This window comes from Falco punctatus (genome assembly GCF_963210335.1).
Source record: "Falco punctatus genome assembly, chromosome: 6".
In the NCBI taxonomy this organism is placed as follows: domain Eukaryota; kingdom Metazoa; phylum Chordata; class Aves; order Falconiformes; family Falconidae; genus Falco; species Falco punctatus.
This window is the reverse complement of record NC_137585.1, coordinates 55,852,160-55,869,073: the sequence shown is the minus strand read 5'-3', so window position 1 is coordinate 55,869,073 and position 16,914 is coordinate 55,852,160. Positions and strand designations below refer to the sequence as shown.

The 16,914-nt window shown below is 44.1% G+C and overlaps 1 protein-coding gene across 4 annotated transcripts in view; it reads right to left on the bottom strand.

Moving 5' to 3' along the window:
• Positions 1-16,914, bottom strand: part of HMGA2 (high mobility group AT-hook 2) — a 121,201-nt gene that overhangs the window by 3,739 nt on the left and 100,548 nt on the right. For 3 of the 4 annotated variants that reach the window (XR_013928680.1, XR_013928681.1, XR_013928682.1), the window contains one exon: positions 3,106-3,935. The exons of the other annotated variant lie outside the window; for it this stretch is intronic. The gene's annotated coding sequence lies outside the window, so the exon portion shown is untranslated. The remainder of the gene's footprint in view (positions 1-3,105; positions 3,936-16,914) is intronic. 4 annotated transcript variants of the gene reach the window in all.

Sequence of the window (16,914 nt, the reverse complement as noted above, 5' to 3'; positions counted from 1 at the left end):
CAGTGAAAAGCTGTTTTTTATCAAACGCTGCACATCATCGCCTAAGACAGCACGTGAAAAAGATCTAGGAAGAAGAGGAATTTATGCCCTCAGCCAACTGAGACCTTTTAAGAATGACCAGCTTAAAACAGCTTATAACAGTCTTCATACTTTAATAGATTTGATTTTCCACATGGCTTCATTTTGTCTGGGTGGCTAACTGACACAATTTATAACTCTCTTCCTTTCCCAGGCCACTACAGTACACCATTCAGCAAAGCATGCCTTAAAGATTGCCTGCGTTATATGACCAAACTTCCATTCATTAGTGTTTGAAACACCTCAGCTGTGAAGGGCTCCTAAATGCTACCATGTGTGACACTGCTGCGGAGGAGCGGCATCAAGGAAAAACACTGGGCTTTAATCACAGGCCACTGCTTGCTGCAATCCCCTTTCAAAAGGTTTCAACCCACCCACCCCCCTCCCCGCAAGAAAGGGCTCAAAAAAGCTGTAAATCCAGGGAATAAACATAAGTATAAATGAATGGATGACAGCTTAAAAAATATAACCATAGCAGCATCAAGCCATGAGATTTCACACTGGTTTTGTTTAGTCTGCTTTGGGTTATGTGAGAAATGTGAAAAGCATGAAGCAAATGCTCCCCCCTCTCCTTTCATACCCCCACCCCCTGCTAAATCTTGGGCCTCAGATATTTAAGCCAGTAGGTTTATACCTCTTGACTAGGAAACAGGCCACGACACTGGGGTGCTCTCTCGAGCACCAGGCACAAAGAAAGATGTAGCATGATCAAAACCGTGGACGGAGGACAGAGAGCAAAGTCAAGTGTCAGCTGCCCTCTGACCTTGAATTTTCAATTAATATTTAAATTCCAGAACACACTGATCTATCATGCAGATGAACAATTACTTCCTCAGAACAACTTGTGTCCATTTGTAGCAGGGTTACACTCACAGTGCTGCTACGAAAACGATCCCCAACGCATGAAACAAAGTAAGCGAGTTTTACTCTGCCTCTCATGGCACTGGGGGACCTGAGCTCACACTCCATCAAGTCCCATTAACGCATAATGCATTTTCCCTGCTTATCTTCCCCACAGAATGGGACTGTGACTGTTACAACATTTTAGTCAAGAAGAAAAATGGTATCTACAGGCACCTAACGAAGGGCTAATTTGGGCTGCATGTGGAGCAACAGTGCAAAACACGTTGGTTTGAGCTTTGGTAATTCAGAACTCAGGATGATCATGGCAAACACCAGCTTTGCCCCCAAGCCAAGTAATTCAGTTAAAAATTACAACTGTGGGTTTTGTGCTCTTAAGATAATACAGGTAGACAAGTTTTGGTATTTGATGATGATCATGTGCTTAATTCCTTACAGCACCATGCTTAGCCCCTTGCCTCTCATCATCATTTCCCAGAAGACAGCAGCGCACACGTGGGTGCAGAGCAGCAGCTCTCTTTGTTTTATGCTTGGTTTGTCAGGAAACTACTGAAACCTGATGGACTCATTTTGCACAAAGGTAGACTTCCAGTCACAGCATAAGGATGGAGAAGAGGCAAAGTATGTGGAAGGACACACTTCAGAGCCCAGCCAGGGTGGCCACAAAGAGCTATTTTTAGTTAAGGAGTTGCCCACTCTAGTAATTTTTACTATGACTCTCACAGTATTATTTTTTTTCCTTGTAGCCCGTGCTGCAGTGACCAAGAATATTAATGAGAAGCTCTTCCTTCAAGTATATATATATATGTGTTCATGTAATGAAGGATGAGTTTCTCTCATCTGTGTATGTACATGCAAATGTGTGTAACTGTAGTACCTGGAAGGATGAGAAACCGAAAATCAAGCTAAACCCTATAAAATATTTAAATAATAAAGTAATTAATAAAAAAAATATTTGAGCCTGGCAGACTTCAAATTCACATCAGTCTTAGGAAAGACTTTTCATGAAGAAAAGCTGGCAAAGGGATCATATTGTTGTGCAGCAAAAAGAAACCTTCCCTTCATTAAGTTCATTCCTTGCAAAAGCCTAAGATAGCTCAGATGGGTGGTTTTAAGCCAACCTATCATGCAAGTCCCTTGTCAAGACACAGATGGAGACATGATTGCTGCTCTGAAGTGCTTACAATTCAAACAAAGGGATAATACAAATCAGACATATATGCATGGAGAGACCCAAAGGAAGAAGTGAGTACAGGTTCTGAAAGAGAAAATGCAGATGTGTAAGACAGGAACAGAGAGGGAATTTTTGCACTTGTGAAAACCTGGTTGCAAATCTTAGAAGGTTGTGCAGCTGTGATCTGCAACCCACCCTTTGCCTCTACGGCACTCACACGCACACCCACTTCTCCCCAAAAGGTGGAGGGGGGGACAGGCATTTCGGAAACTGCACTCCTTAGAAGTTGCAAACGGGCTCTGCATGGAGTCATTTCAGCCACAGATTCACTGAAGTGCATTGCTTGGCATGCCAGGGCACTGGGCACCTGAGGGGGAAGGATGCTTTACCACCAGTTAGCACCCTCCCTCCAGGCACTTACAAGTCCCCACAGACCCGCCACAGCCACGTATAGTAGGATCAATCCCTGAGTCAAAAGTCGAAGGAGGAACTGGGGCTGGAGTTAAATACTTTGTAAGTCCAGATGTGCTTCTGATCAAGCTGAAGAGAAGGGCAAAAATCAAGAAGGAAAGCACGGTCATTAGAGCAGGCATTAGAAATCCAAGTCAGTCAGTCACAGCGTGATTGCCATGCAGACCATAAATTCAGCAGCACCGGCACAGGAAGCACTCAGCCGAGAAGCCAGGGGTTCGGGTTACATGGCAGCCTTAATTCAGGTTGTTCTCACTTTTTAGGTGCATTTACTGTACTTGTGGAGACAGAATGGTGACGTGTGTTAATTGAGCGTAAATGTTCATCGACCCAGTTTTGCTTTGACCAGCTACTCCCCTGGTTATTTGTTTTCTGCTGCAGCAAGCTAGCGAGAGGCAGGGCCAGCAAGAGAAACCTGAGAAAGCTTCAAACCAGGTCGGATCTGGCTAACAGGGAAGCCGGAGCCACTCAGAGCTCAGGGTGAGTAGGACAAACACCTGAAGGGCTGGATAAATACTCACATGCACAGCTCAGGCTTTCCTCCCTGCTGCTAATACCCCAGGTGGCTCCCCGTGCAGCCATGTGCCCCCCATACATGTATCCTCAGGGGCTGACTGACAAGGGGACATGCTGCAGGAGCAGTTTTACTTGGCGTGTCCTGTCATTGGTTGTCCTATGCACGGGGTACGTTTATCCTGAGTTGCTACAGGTCATAGAGTGACATTGTGAGACAAACTGCAAGCCAGCATCCTGAGCTGTTTCCACCCTTAATTGCTCTAACTGCCCTGCCAAGCAGGGAGCAACGGGGAGCTGCTGTGTCTCCCAAAAAAGACCATCAAGAAGGCTTTTTCCAAAGCTCTTCTGTGCACAAATATGTAACAGGTCTTTTCTTGAGGGGTATCACTGGCCAACGGCTGGCAAATGCGGACACCGGACTGGGATCTTCATCTCTCACTGATGTTGGGCCCCAGCAGGAGAGAAAGGACAAATGCTTTGCAGTGGCTCACAACAGTTATCTGCCCTCAAGAGGGCTACTTTGCAGAGGGCTGGTACCACTGTTGTTGGCCCTGATTTAACAGTGGTGATGGTAACGAAAAAGACCAGGAGGCAGGACAGGAGGCTTCAGTCAGAAGTGCTATCTGCAGCCAGTATGCCTATTTGGGCTTGCCCAAGACACAGTTTCAAAATATGACATCCTTGGTGGGATCTGGTTGCCTGAAGATAGGAGCCTGGGGCTGTTTTAGATGCCCTGGGTATCTCATCTGGTATCCAGCACCTAGCCCAGAATGGTGCTGGTCTCCTCTGTCATGCCCACGTGCTCTGTGTGGATGTCTGTGATCCCCTGGGACACCTAAAAGAGCACAGAACAGCAGTGTCAAGATGTGTGGACCCACTAACCCTCTCCAGAGCTATGATTGCTGTATCTCTGCTTTTGAAGGTTGTTCACTGTGGAGAAACAAACTGGTGTATACTGCAGGAATATGTGAAGTGATAACCACTAGCATGTGCATCTCATTTCTAAAGCTCAAAGGTGGCATCATCCAGAATGGAGCTGTGCAGTAAATGACCATATTTAAACTACAGCGTCTTCTCAGGTCAGAGTCACCCAATGTTCCCATGACCTCGTGTGGGTGAAATATAGCTCTGCCTGCTGCCCAGGACCTCCATTTGGTGATACACAATTGGTTGGTGGAGGCTATTTTTCTGGCAGCACAAGCAGTCAGCAGTGGCATTCTGGTGGCCTTAAGAACAGACAGGCTTAGGTCAGTCTGTGTTGTATCTCTGCATTCCCTCTTTTGCTGGACTCCCACAAAGCGGTCACAACAAGACCTGATGATGAGACAGTTGTTGGCGTTTCAGGGGAGCATTGTCCCACCTGCAGAAAGGCAACTGTTTGACATTTTTGTAAAAACGCTTATTCTGTTTTAATATCCTGGGAAAAAGCTCCTTTATGGCTACCTCAAGGTTAATTATCTTTGCCTCAAGAAACTCACTGGCAATTCAGCTGGCAATTCAGTTTTTTCACCTTCTGCTCATGAATTTCTGAACAGCGGATTAAAGAAACTAGAACCAATTCTGTGAGATGAACTGCAGGATCACAGTAATGCTACATATGGAGCCTCTGAATTTGTCAGAGCTTTTATTTTATAACAAAGTATTAGCTGTTGGCACAGATTTTGCTGGCTGCTTTCTAAGCCCGAGAGGGTATGCTTGAATAGATATGTCAAAAAGAACTGCTGACAAGAGCAATTTGCAAACTGTGGACCATTGTCTGCTGTTAACTTGTCTGAAATCCCCTGGCATGCAAACTAATATTTTCAGAGGAGTCCCTGAAGCCTGTGGCTCCTATTGCAGATGCAGGGGCCTGCATGGTGCCCAGCTGAGACACTGTGCCATCCTGACTGCTCCACACCAAACTACTTTAGAAATTCTTACAGCACTAACAGACACTCAGAGTAGGTTTGCTCTGCATGAAGCTTAGGGTGGGATCTGCTGCTTCTATACTGTCTGCAAAGTGCACTGGTGAGCTCAGTGACAGCTGTCATTCAGCAGTAAGGCAAAGTTTAATTCCAGAAGCTGGATTCAGAGCTCAAATTGTTGCAGGTATTTACTTCACACGTCACAATAAAAGGATTTATTATGGCAGAGGAGATCACCATGACCCTATACAGAAAGGCCACACAACTCTTCTTACTGCTGGACTAAAGCATGTTTTTAAGGGCGTCTAAGGAAATTATTTCAATACAGAGGCTCCGTATACCAATACATATAAGTCAACCAGCCCACAAGCAAGCAATTTCTGTGCATGTCACTGCTTGCATGCAAGAAGAAGCCCAACTTCTCTAGCCTGGTGGCTATAAGCAGAGTTAAAAATTCTGCCTACGGATCAGTTCTGAGACCCCCTGCCCCCTCCTAGCACTGTTTCTGCAGACACTGGCTAGGGCATGGGACAGCCCTGGGGGTAGTGAGCAGGCAGGTCCCCCTAAGGAAGCAAAACTCTTGGTACTTAAATGATGTTAGAGGTAAATAGAGAAAAATACAGAGATGGCAGCTGATAGGGCAGTTTTGAGTTGAGGACAGGAAACCAGCACTCCTGCTTTAAATGTCTACGTTCCTATGGATGTAGCCTTTAACAGCCCGCCTTGTCACATAAGGATGTTGGCCTTCAAATGACTACAGGCTTGACCACAGTGTGAGTCCAATATTTGGATACCAGTGAGCAGCCTTGCTGAGCTGCCACTTAACTTTCCCAATGCCCAATTGCATGCTGGTGGGCATGTGCAGAGCTGCCTAATGCTCTCGGGAGCTGCGTAAGGGCTGGCAAGTGTCTTAAAAATCATTGTGACTGGGACATGTCCTCAATGTTTCCACACTCAGGAAGGCAATGCACAACAGACATCAAGAATAAGACCTATATTTGAGTGCACATGTATGCAAGAGCACTGGTTTGGAAATTCACATGCAGACTTGTTTTGAAATCCCCATGCTCTCTGATTTGAAGCAGATACTTCAAACTGGATTTTCTACCTTCTAGGAAGAAGCCTACCCACCAAGCTGTTGCGTATGGAGGATAGAAGGGGAGAAGAGAGAATAAAGCAAAACGCTGATGCTGTCCCACCAGGTGACCAGCCTATGGCTTTTGAGCTGCATAGTTGGTAAGCAAATTAAGGGTGTCCTCTCACTGCTATAACACCACTGTTTGACTAGCAAAAAGGCTGCTCATGGGGATTAGTGGATAACCCACATCCCCTGCTGTTAGAGGAAGTGAACTAGCTGGGACAGCCAGAGTGAAATTGCTAGGTCTGCACTGGGACTCAGCTGCTGGTAAGCAAGGCCCAGGCCAACAACAGTGGTAGACATCAGAGACATCTACCATCCTTGCATACCCAGGAATCACTCCTACAAATTCCCTTCCTCTGCTGGAGGAAGCGTCTTGCAAGGCTTGGCCAAGTTTTGGTCCTTGAGTGACAAGGTCGGGTAACTGGAGGGGACCAGGACAGTGCTCAGGAGGATCCCCTCAGGACAGGACAGAACAGGATAGGATATTTCTCTTTAAGTTAAATAGCCTTCTTTAAACATAGATTCAAGTCTCTTCTTCCTCTTAGATTAAGGGGGATTAAAAAACATTTCTCTATCTCCTAGTTTATCTCCCACTAGGAGAACTGTTTGATATAATGGAGTGATAATGAGTCTCTCTGGCTACTTTGAAAGGGCTTATCTGACACAGGATTTTTAAATCCAGGAGGGCTCACACTGAGAACTTCCAGAAACATGAAATACACTGGCAGATGTTTAGATACCCTAAAAAGTACCTGCCTTAGGCTCTGCCTCTTAATGTCTCCTACAGATGGGCTTGAAGGAACCTCAGCTCCAGATGCCAAACTTTGCCACTGGATTTTAGAGCAGCCCTGAAGTTAACTTAGCAATGAGGTTTCTGCAAGGCATCAGGCCATCCAGTGCTGAAGCCTGCACTGCTGAAGCCTTTTGAAATCGAGACTCAGCTGTCTGTCTAAATTACATTAGGACAGATTTCTTAAATGCGTTTTGGCATCTCAGTGTAGCAAGTGCCTTTCTGACCTAAGCAGGTCAAAACACTTTGAAAAAACCTGCTCCCCATGTGATTAAAAGGAGACTGAAAATCTCCAGCAAAATCTCAGTACTGGTCAGAATAATTTTGCAGGAAGCACCATTTAAAGTCTGCAAAGCACAGACCTAAAGTGAAAATGGTGCTTGAAGCAATCACAGGTGTTGTACTAACACTGACAGACCTATTTTGTCTGGGAGAGCTTCAACCCTACAAGATGTAAACAGTTCTGGTGGGAAGGAAATAAAATATTGAGGAAAAGAAGGCAGAAGTGCTGTGAGAAACATAAACAACCAAGCTGAACTAACCCCAAGTTTGAGAAGCTGCTCTTACAAACCTCTTGTGGAGGCTGTAAACTAGAGGAGTGGTAAACTGCTCTGCATTCACACAGCATGCCATCTCCAGAGCCGAAGTCCAGACTGGAGTGTAAGGCAAGCAGAGGCTAATAATAGTCTCTAATTATGAGTACCTATGTCCTTAATTAGATGAAAGAGCAAAAAAAGGTGGATGCCAATTTTTAAAAATCCTTAGGCTTGTACACTTCACTGAAACTCTGTGGGTTACTGCCTCAGCTCTGCTTTCTTGTGGCAATTGAGATGGCAAAGCCCAAAAGGACACTGGAGCCCACACAGGTAAACCTGAGGTAGCCTGCCTTCCTCCTGAGCCCCTGTGGTACATGAAACAGTGCCAATTTCTGTGCATATTTTACGTTAAGCGACAGAGGAAGGACTATGGTGAAGGCCTCCCAGAATGGAGTAAGGAAAGGAACACTAGAACAGGCTTTGAAATGGAGGTCAAACCCATATAATTTACCTTTTCCCTGCCCCCACCATTTTAGAACATGAAAAGAATAATAAAGGAAGGCCTGTTAGAGTTCTATTACACACACACACACTCCAGCCTAAAAATGACTGCTTGTTACAAACAGGAAGCAACTGCCAGAAGTTATTCACCTTCAATCCTTTATCACTTAAAAAAGCATTACGGCTTTTGTCCACGGAGCCACTGGCAACTGTGGTTTGGGAACAGCTATCTATCTGTAATGGTAAATAATAAAATAAAGCATCTTCCCTTTTGAATCCCAGCTGAGATTCTGCCAAGTGATCAAACTTGTCTGAACCTCGGAGCAGCAGCTTTGAAGTAATAAGAAAAAGATTGAAAACCTGCAGCCAAGAGCCGCACACACCTCATTAGGGCCCAGCCATGCGGGAAGGCCGAACGGCAGTCACCGGCCCTGGCCCCGCATACCCACTGGAAAGGGGCTGCGGGAAGGGGAGATAAAAGAGCCTTTTATAGTGGAAGTGCACTGGTGACATTTTTACGAGCGGCAGCCCCAAGGCCGAGCGGGCCGCGCCATGCTGCCGCCTGCCAGCGCAGGCCTCAGGGCGGGCAGGGGCACAGGGGGCTCTGGCTCTGCCACTGCCATGGCTCTTCCTCAGTCTCCCCAGCTTTTCCTTTCTGGTTTTGTTTCTGAAAGGGAAACTTTAACACACAGGGCTCTACCTTCCCCAGGTTGTGCTCAGAAAAGTGTGCCCGTCACCACCTCCCCCGCCGCCCCCCCCCCCCCAAATTAGAAACATATTTCTCAATGAGAGTGAGGTGGGTTCTCCGATCTGGTTCAGCAGAGTTCATGTGAGATTGTGGTGTAATTCAGCTAAATTATTTTTTTCTTACCCCTCCCCTGCAAACCCCCCCCCCCAAAACCAAAACAAAAACACTAAAGCTTAACAGACTTGTAAAGCGCTTTTTAAAACGTCTGAAGGGTTTAATCATAGATCTTACCACACAGACACCGGTGAGGCTGTGTGATGGCAGTACAGCAGAGTATTTAACTTTGAGAGCTGAAGTTCTGGGTTTAATTTTCAGTTTCAGACTAAACAGCAGGTCTGCAGCGAAAGGCAGGGCGACGACTCCTGAGCAGAACAGGGTAATGGAAATGCTTTTCTTGCAAACTTTACTGATTGTGTAACCATGGAGCACCTCTTTATGCAGGCGAAAGCGCAAAATCAGAGAAGTTTGTGTTGGTTTTAATAAACTCCCTCCCCTGCCCCCCCATCCCCTCCCTTTTTTTTTCTGCAAAGAATTCTGCTGCTGTTTTATTATGTAATGCTGCAGGCTAAAAATATATCCCTAATTTAAGCCATCTTGCCAATAAATCTACAAATACCAGGTAATCCAGAAAGGGTAGTTATGGTTTAATGACATACTCTTCTTGTCATCTTAATATGTTCAACTCCTAAAGGATTTAGAGTGATGCATTTAAAGATTTTTTTCAACCTCTTGAGCATCTCCACACAATCTGGTGGAAAGGGAGATAAAGCATGGTCCTTTCCAGCACAGAGCAACAACCCAACTTTGCAAGCCTCATCTGCACTGTGATCCATGCTACCACAGAGCAAACCTTTTTCTTTCTCTAAGCAAGATAGTCTGATTCAAAGTGAGTGGGGCTGTCCAACTAAATAGTGATTATTCCCTTTTGATTATAGAACCTTTTATGGGAGTTTCTTTTCCAATTGAACACATCTATATTCTATAATCAAATTGAAAAGGTATCCTGGTGGGAACGTGTGTTCAAAACATGTTTTCTTTCAGGACCGAGACAGATTTACTGCAATTTATACCTCAATGGGAACCTATTCTCCTCTTCCTAAACATAAAAAAAAATACTAATATAAATTACAGTTAATGCCTTACTATATAACAGAGTTCTCAGGAGACTATTAAAGTGATGGGCAAGCCGCCTAACATACTGTAACTGTCTCTTTGCTGTTCTGATTTCAGTTTCCAGATTTTGCCTCAAAATGAGCATAAGAATCAGGGAAGGGGGTGGAAGCCGTTCACTGCACTGAATCTGATATCTCCTGGGTCCTAGAGCTCACACGTCCCTTCTTTCCAGACTCAAGTCTGGTTTCAATGGAGCTCTCATTTTTCTTCCCACTAATCCTGCCGTGAGATCAACCATTGGTAACTCTGTGAGAAATTAAATACCAGGATGTGGGAAATCTGAGATCTGAATTCAGGCAGAATGTGGATGATTCATTTTTTTTTTATTTCTCTCCTTCTCTTTTCCCATGGTGGTTGTGTGGCAAATAATTCTCCAAACCTGAGATCAGAGATCAGCCCTGAAAATAGTGACTGCATTGACAGAGCAGAGGCAAAGCAAGAAGTGCATTGGTGATATTATATCCTTTTTAAATATAAGCAACAGCCATTTTTTTCTAAAGAGAGGTTTTGGCCAACATTTTCTGAAAACATTCTGCCAACATTTCCAGAAATGCCTTACAATGGGATCAGCACCAGAACTTCATCGCGGTGATGCTCACTGTCTGGCATTGGGATCCCAGTGAAACAGGATCCATGAGATAGTTTGCTATGGTGATGTGAGTGCTACAATGTCCAACAATCAGGCAGTTGTTCTGAATTATTTTTTTCCTTCCTCGATGTTAGCAAAGCACATTTATTTATTTAGGTTCTATAAGGATGAACTCAAGAGGCTTACAAACACTGGACTACCCAAAGGTTTAGGTCCTTAGTGCACTGCTTGGCAATGTGTTGATACCTGAAAACCACCTATGTACTCCTGTAGTCTTTAACATGAATTACCTGGGAACATACACTGTGTAGTCTACTAAGACTTAGGTTGTGATGCTCTCAAACTTCTTACTCTATAAATACAGCAGCAATTGATGACCACGAGCTCTGAACAGCCCCACAAACAGCAGCCTGTGCTTGCCATCTGGGTTGCTTCACACCATTGCAGCACTGAGGGACAGCAATGTGAGAGCACCAATGGAAGTGATACAGGATGGAAGCTCCACCGGGAAAATAATTTTAGCATGTCTACCACGATGTTATTTCACACTGACTTTTATGAATCCTTTGCCTAGTTGTCCTCCTTGAGCTGCAAGAGAGAAGGCAAGCTCATAGGTTCAGTGTATCTATCCTAGCCTTAATGTTTGGCACAGGTGTCACAAGCTGATGGGCTGCCCAGGGAGGCCAGATGTCATCCCAGGGTAGCATGGCAGCACTGATTTCAAGGAACTAAATTCATCGAATTCCACAAATGCCCCACAGTGACTGACAGAGTAGCTGTGAAATGCTTCTTATTTTTCTCCTAGTCCAAGACTGTTATTTTGGGCAACAAGGGGACTTTATAAAATTCCCCAGATGTCATGAAAACCTCAGAATAACGTATAACATTGGGTTCTTATTGCTTCCTTCCAGAACATGTTTAAAGATGCGTATCAGTTAATAAGAGCTGAGCTGTTCTTTTCCCTACACAAATCTTTTTTAATAGTGCTGGTACCATCCTAGCAAATATTTTAACAGATAAAAAATGTAATTTCATTGATCTAAACTTTGATTTTCATTGTGTTTACCTTATTCCACATCCATTGCAGCATACCTCATTTTTAACATACAATTTGCAACAGAATTTATATGGTCCTGAACTGGCATGGCAAAGATGTAACAGTTCCTAAAGCAGTGGTTACACAGAAAGTTCACGTCCCATGTTTTGAAGAGCAGCAGATGAGCTGAGTTACAGCCCTGGAGTATCTGTTAATAATATTTATCTCAGGAAACAGAGTATCTTTCATTGACTTCAGCTGGTGTGGAGGAGCAACAATGATGCTGACTGAAAGATGCAGAGCCTTTATAAGAAGCTCAGGAACTAAGTTCTCAGTGAAGAGTGCTTTCTTTCCTGCACAGCCTTCCGACACACCTCATTTTTGTAATAAGCATTTTGATTATTTTTGTTGCTTTGAGTCCAAAGGTTGATTGTTCTGGTAGTTTCAACTTTCTGGATATCATTTTGGAAACATCTTAAATCAATTCAGATTTTCAGGGGGTAGCCAAGTACTGCCTAGAATCCTGTATGTGTGTGAAGTAAGATATCCAAATTAGCAGCACAGACTCTTGTTACTCTTGGAAATCTTGGCCAAAATATGTAGCATGTGTATGCAAAAGTAGCACTGTTTAATTTACTCTTGACTGACATTTTTTTAAACACTGTTTCCTGCCCAGCCATCTTCCTCAATGGTGTTTCCTCAGCACACGTCACAGCCCCTTCTCTTCTGGCTATCATTAGTGAGATTGCAGTTTGCATGAAATCAGCCAAGTTCTGAACTGGATGGAGCACCTCCCTGAACAGCTTCTGTGGCCACAGCCATGGGGTCAAACACAAAGCCACTTGGGCCACTGCCATTGCCTGCCTGTCCTGGGCTTTCTGCCCAAGCGGGGAGGGGAGAGGGAAGAGGTACGGAGAGGGCAAAGGGGAGTATTGCTGACTTAGAGAAATATTTTAGCTTACCCCTTCAGCCTCCAGCCTTTTATCACCAACTGCAGCACCTGCTCTGAGTGCTACACATGGAGCAGCTCAACAGCTGCAGCCCTTGAAGGCTTATATATGCTTTTAGGGACAGGTCCTGCCCAGCACACATAGAAAGAAGAGAGACCTGAGAGCATGTCTGTATTGAATGGGCAAACACGTGACCAGTGCTGCATTCAGAAAGCTGCCTCCTGCTCTAGGGCTTGTCTCAAGGGAATTAAATTTTACATAATATGAATAGTTAAAATAACCTTTTTTTTGCTTTCATCCAGAGCTGAAGGCTCCTCCTGTGTTGGGCTATGCCACGGTGACAGATAGTCCCTGACAAGCCACAAAACAAAAATGTCTTGCTATATCTGATTCCTTTTTAGTCACATGAAATCATGAGTGTGTGCACTCTTATAACTCCCTTATGCAAGAAGGAAGCATCAGCACTTCAGTTTTCACAGAAGCGGGGGGATCAAAGCACTGGAAGACTTGCCTAAAATGGGACTTGCACGCTGCAGTGCTCAGTGCTAATGGCTTCAATGGAGGCAAGAGGCTCACACGGCACAGTGCTGTCTGGGGTACCTCTGCTCCTTAGGCAGCATATGGGGTCACAGGGACAGGCACCTCAGCCTGCCTTGTGGGCCACAGGTACGGTAAACAAGGGGGTGCATAGCTCAGTCAGTAAATGCTGACTGAATTTGAATAAGCATCTGAATTTAACAGATGGGACCACCCAAAATCCTGTTTCTTTTCTGCACTCAGGCACTGCCCAGCAGCACTGAGGCCAGTGCTACTGTGAAGCTGGGACTCAGCCAAAGTGTCTTTCTCCTGGTTGTTTACTCAGTGGCCCTTTGACCTTTGAATCATTAGCTGCACTGTGTCCCAGGTTCAGCAAGCGGCATGAAGAACACTTCTCCACTGGCAACCTGGAGCGCTGCTGGGATGGAGAAACGGGGGTGCTGCTCAGGTGACCTACTTGCAGAGCAACTCCTGTCATATGAGAAGCAGGCTACCCCTGCTCTCCTGCGAAGCTCGTTCCACTCCCACCACCCCTCTCCAAGTACTGGATCCTAGCAGAGGCCATACAGGATTTCTAAGTCCCAAATAACATGAGACAGGAGACTGGGGCAGGCAGCGCCTTATGACAGTGCAGCTGCTGGGCAAGTGCCTCTCGCTCCTGCGGTGAACCTAAGGCGCCTGCTGACTGCAAGGGAGACTGGGCAAGTAGGGACTGGGGTAGTTTGTGATTTTCTCTATTAAACAACCAAATTCTCTTGAAGGGAAATGGGGCTACCTGTATGTCTACTGGCAAATCAAAAAGATTGATAGCTGGATTACAAAGGTTATTTGAATATTAGTGAAGCAGTGGTTATGATGCACACCTAAATGCCTAAAGTACCTTTATAAAAAACATCTGCCTGCTCCCTTTGTGCTCTCCATGAAATGGTGGAAATACTGGGTGAGCTCTGCCTATATTTTCATTACTGGTAGGATGGGTTCAGTTGAAGGAAGTACTCAAATGAGCTGTGAGAAAAAGCGATTTTTATAAAAGTGATTTTTATAAAATTGATTTGTGGTAATGATCCTGTAGCTCCAGCATTCATTGCATGAAACTGTACTTGCTGGCAAAGTCTTTGCCATCCCAACACTGACAGGCCAGTGTGTACCTGCCAATGAAATAAACTACAAAACTGTGAAAAAAAATTTGCCTCATAAAGCAGCAACCTACACCTTCAGATCACTCTATGTATTTCTGATTTTTGACTCTTCAAAGTGACTGAGTATCTAAATATACTCCTGTTCTGAAGGCAATTTTATTCCTTTTCTTCCCTTCCTTCTGGTCACAGTATCTCGACTTTTTAAATTTATTTACAGCCAAATTCCTGGAAGCAGCCATCTCAAAAATATTACTCTGTCATAGCTATGTAATAAATGATAATAATAAAAACAAAACCTTAGAAACCTAAATCTTACATTGATTTGGGTATTTAGATGTAGCTTCATTGAATTATGATATTCAGTCTGTTCAGAAATTATGTCATATAAATAAAAAAATAATTGCTGTCAGAAATACCTGACTTCCTCTTCTAGCCCTCATTCTTTAGTACAGCCTACTGCTTCATCTGTTCATAGAACTGATGATTGCAACTTCTATATTTTCACCCAGATGTTTTTTGGGTTTTATTTCAAAAAATGGTGGTTTGTTTGTTTGGGTTTTTTTTAGTCATTAGACAAACTATTCAGTCTCTTTGTCACAATACACTGATTAGAAAAGAAGACTGACGATGTCTTCCTTTGGAAACTGCATAATGCAATTGCCACCATTTTGCCTCGGAAGAAGAAAGAAGGCAAGGATGTAAATCCCGGCACCCTCCACAAGACTCCATCTACTGCATTCATGAATAAAGCAAGAGACTTTCCTGGTTTCCTTAAAATCAAATTCAAACCTCTCCCAGAGCAATGGTAGGTCCATTCCTGCAGTTCAGGCATCCACCTAATATCTTAATAATTCTGGCTGTAGTCCACATTTGATATTATTCCAGTTTTGTTTGGTGGTTTGGTTTTTTTTTCATTTTACACCAAGCAATCATTACAGGTTGCTTGAAATACAAATAGCAGAACTAGTAACAATGGAACATAATTTTCAGATTGGAGCGATTTTTCCTAAGACTTCCCATGACATTTTTATCTACTTGTTTAAATGATGTTTTCAAATCAGAAAAGTGTTTCCAGAACACTCAAAAGCAAAATCTGGAAGGATTTTGCAAAGCAAAATTGTTCAAAAATCAAAATAAAACCCTATTTTGATTTAAAAAACTCAGTCCCCAGGTGATCATAGTATCATGGAGTTTTGGAAAAACAAAAATTCCAAGGACACTTACGGGGAAAAGGGTCAATAAAAACAAGTTATTTCATTGTGAAACTATTTAGGCAAAACTTTGTAACCGTTCCAACAAGCATCATCCCCCTGTCTGGTGGTGGCAGGAGTCAGGGCACTGAGCCACAGCACGTCCAGAGCTCAGCCCCACTGGGAAAACTTTGGGAAGCTCCACTGGCACCACGCGCCACACGGGGAGGTGCAGCGAGTCTGGGCTGGTGGAGCTGTGATACACACTTGCTTGGCATGTGTTTACATGGTACCAAGAGCCTCCAGCACATCTAAAATGGCTCCTACTTCTGTCTTTGGTATTTGCTTTAAAATAAACAGTAATAAAAAATTGTAACTTAGCCTTTCCAAGGATGTTCTGGAGCGGTGTATATAGCACACATGCACTTACACTACGTTGAAATATAAAAATTCACATACCATTGGAAAATAAAGTTTAACCCCTCTGGGATCTGACAACTTTCTAACTCTCCATATCAGTAAATACAGAAAAGGTACTCAACACTTAACAACACAGCTTGCTGGATGCAGTGTGAAGAACAATGAAACCCTGGGGTACCCTCCAGGGCAGAGCTTTTTCCATGTTTCTACAGCCAAAGCTCAGTTGAGTAAGGCTGCAATATTCCTGGCTTGGCCAGGACACAGGGTGGGCTTGGCCAGTGGCACATGCTCTCTTGGATGTGTATGTGCACCTGCCTGGGAGTGAAGGATTTGCCATCCTGTCTGTGACCAGTGTCACAGATTCTTTTCAACCTGCTAAAGTGGATCTGTGGAGTATTTCTACCACATTTCTGCCTGAGATTTCACAGAAGGTGAAAAAAAAAAAATCCACATGTGGTGGCTAGCATGTATGCAGAATGCCTGAAGCTTGTGCAAGTGCAGATTTATTGCACGGCACAGAGAGGTGATACAGCATGTGCACCGTGGGCCTGCTGGCCATGGTGTCCCCAGCGCATCGGACCTCCCACACAACCACCACGGATCCCAGGCTTTACTCGGCTCACAAAGTCTGCTGCTTTTGGGCTGCACATGAATGTGTGAATCACAGATGTAGCTCCTGGGCTGCAGAGCCTGTCTGACGCTTTTAGCATTACTGTGTCCGACACTGAGTAGGCATATGCATTGGATGCAGCTGGGGAACGCATATAACTTGAGGCTGTGAGGTCATATATTATGACTAATTAACATGCATAACGTTATTGGTACCAAGACGAAGAAATGAGTAACAGGAAAAAATACAGTGAAGCTGCATTTTCTTTCCTATACAATATAACACTTTTCTGTTTAGCTTTTATTCTTGTTGGGATTTGATTTTTTGGGCATTGTTTTAAAAGCATCTGATGTGTTTAGCATTACCTGGAAAAGTACACTGTATATGTACCTTTGGTGTATTTTTTCATACACGTTTTTTCTATGAATATTTTACATGTAACTTTTCTGACTGATACGCTGTCTTTCTGACTGATATGCTGTCTTTCAGGCTCAGATACAAAGGATTTGCAAAGATTTCAGATTTTAACAGACCTCCCAAAGAGATTATA